The sequence below is a fragment of the Amblyomma americanum genome, chromosome 1, assembly GCF_052857255.1.
Source record: "Amblyomma americanum isolate KBUSLIRL-KWMA chromosome 1, ASM5285725v1, whole genome shotgun sequence".
In the NCBI taxonomy this organism is placed as follows: Eukaryota; Metazoa; Arthropoda; class Arachnida; order Ixodida; family Ixodidae; genus Amblyomma; species Amblyomma americanum.
This window is the reverse complement of record NC_135497.1, coordinates 71,604,096-71,606,915: the sequence shown is the minus strand read 5'-3', so window position 1 is coordinate 71,606,915 and position 2,820 is coordinate 71,604,096. Positions and strand designations below refer to the sequence as shown.

Here is a 2,820-nt window from a genome sequence, read left to right as displayed (position 1 = left end):
GGCCATGCCTCCCTCGGCGCCGCGCCGGCGAGCTGAGGGGAAAGTTACGCAACCCCCGGGAGTTCCTTTCCCGCTGTTTTTTTTTTTGTTTTGTTTTACCGCGCGCGGGCGCGATTGCTTAGGCGCAGCGCCGGGTTTTTCGAAGATGCGCCGAATTTTTTTACACTGCCCCTTCCGTTAAGAATATTGTGCAACAGTATTCACAAAACACAAAATTCGCGCGCACATGCTTGCGCTCACCAACTCAATGGCGAATGCCAAAATACACATATTCAATCATGTTCTTTCATACATAGCACTTGACAATAGTCACAATGTACTTCAACACATACCGCAACTCGGCAACACATTCACACAACACAAACAGGGGGCACTCAAGTTCAAGGCGTGCTTGCGCCTATACTTCCAGATACACTTCCTATACTTGCGCTTCCGGAATGCGCGCGTGAGGACCTCCACAGTTCATAAGAGTCTCTTCGACACGCGGGACTTTTTATCGGTCAACCTGGGCTTCTGTTTCGCCCAATCTGAACCCTCCAGATAAATTTGCCGACTCGGAAAAGAATTGTACGGTTAGGTATATGCACACACAAACAAGGCAATCGATGGATTCCAGGGCACCTGCGTCAAAACACACGGGCACAGAATATTGACCGGTGTGAATGCACGCTTGGTCACATTCCAGAATTTCCCTGTGCGATCGAAATGCAGCTGAAGTATTGTGCACAACAGCACGATGAACATGTCCACAACCTGCGCTAAGCTGAGCCTAGCCGGAGTTTCAGACACCTTGTCCTCTTGGGCTGTATTTCTTTCGCGTTTCGCTGCTTCCATGTGACCATTCCGCGGCCTTTCTTTCGGCTTCGCCCAGTTTTCTGCTGCAGTGCCCGTTCTTCCTGCGGAAACCTTTTTTCTTCCTCGGAATGTTTCTCCGCGGGACTCCCGTTCTTCATGCTTGACTGTCTGCTTCGCTGCATGCTCCTTTGCTTGAGCTAGCACGCTCGCGCTTCCTTCGCTATTTCCTTTTCGCTTGGCGACCACTGCGCTGTTCCGATGAGCAGGATTCGGACTTCTCCGTCTCGTGGCTACTTTCTGGGCCCTTTGGAAATTTTGCCCCCTTTATGTTTCCCAATATGAGGTCGTATATGGGGCGCTCCATGCACAGTGCAGTTAGTTTCCCGCTGCAGTAGGGAGTCCACACATGTACTTCAGCTTCCGGCAAGCGCTGAAACGAGCCGTCCACTAGCCGCACGAGGCTCTTCGTTCCAGTGAGATCCTTATCTCTCACTAATTTTCGTTTTATTATTACAGCGCTGCTTCCCGTATCTCGCAACACTTTCATTGTTTTTTCTCGTACCTTCCCTTTCAGGATAGGCATTCTGGTCATTTCGGCTCCCGGTAGCGCGTTCACTACGGCGTTCACGACTGGTACCTTCTTGCCGTTCTTTAGTTCTACAAACCCATTTTCATCTTCTTCCTCCAGGTGGTGATCTGAGAAGGCCCGTACGCACGATACCTGGGGGATGGGCTTGCTTGGGTTCGGACAAACCGCGGCTCTGTGCCCCTTCTGGCCACGCTTAAAACAAGCTATTCGACTACTGTTCGTAGCGCTGTTGCGGCAATTAGGCGCGTAGTGGCCTGACTTGTTGCAGAGGTAGCACTTTGGTGGAGCCTTTGTGCTAAATCGGGCATCACGGCCGTCGGTTTTCCCCGCACTCTCAGAATTCGTATTCTTAATCTTGGCCAGATTCGCTCCTCCTTGAGCTTCAAGAAACTGGTCGGCAAGATCTAGCATTTCGGAGAGTGTCTTGGCTTTTCTTTCCTTCAGGTACAGCGACAAGCTCGGGTGACAACTACTCAGGAACTGTTCCTTGATCAGTAGCTCGCGAAGTTCACTGTATTCATGTGCAATCTCTGAAAGTTCTATCCGCCGATCAAAGTAGTGGCTTAATCTTGCCGCATACTGGGTTGCCGTTTCGCCATCTGTGGGTTTCCCTGTTCTTTATTTATCTCGGAATCCCTCGGTGGTGAGTCGGAATCGCTTAAGCGAGGCGGCCATTACCTTCATGTAGCTTGCAGCATCGTCCGGAGAAAGTCGCCCTAATACGCTTAGAGCTTCCCCGCTGAGACATGTGCTAAGAACGGTAGCACATTCACTGTCTGACCAATTATAACTTCCCGTGATCCCTTCGAATCGCCTGAGGAACGCGTCGAGATCGTCCCTTTTTTTCATAAAATCTGAGAAGTAATCTGCTGGCATCTATCCGCAGGCCGCTGCCTTCTTCTCTAGTGCTATGGACTTCCGCTGAGTGGTTCCCAACACGTTGGAGCTCAAGCTTCATGGCAAGCAGTTGTTTTTCGCGTTCGAATTCTCTCTCTTTCTTTCTCAACCCTCTGTCTCTCCTTTACGGCTTCTCGAGCCTTCTGTCTCTCCTTTTCAGCCTTCTCTGTCTCCTCGTTCACCCACTTCCGTAGTTCAGCACCGGACATCCCCAACTTTGTGCCAATCTCAACTAGCTCCTTCAAGCTCATTTTCGGATACTGAACTTCTCAAGGCAAAGGCCACCTCTACACTGTAAACCTCAATAACCGCTTCAGCGCGGCACCTCACAATATCGCTCTGCTGCTAAACACTCGTTTACGACCTCTTCGTAAACTCCTTCCGACTCTCTCTCCACAATGTCGTTGCGCTGGGGAGGGGGGGGGGGGGGGGGGTGTCAGCTGGGCACTTCAGTGTGGGCATGTGTGTCTTGAGTCTAAACGAGTGAGCTAGCCCAAATGCTTCATGAGTTGAGATCTGTAATTGAGCCCAAATGAGTC

General features: G+C 50.9%; 1 pseudogene; it reads right to left on the bottom strand.

Moving 5' to 3' along the window:
• Positions 1 to 1,015: 1,015 nt before the first annotated feature.
• Positions 1,016 to 2,342, bottom strand: LOC144104552 (uncharacterized; annotated as a pseudogene).
• Between the last annotated feature and the right edge of the window lie 478 nt (positions 2,343 to 2,820).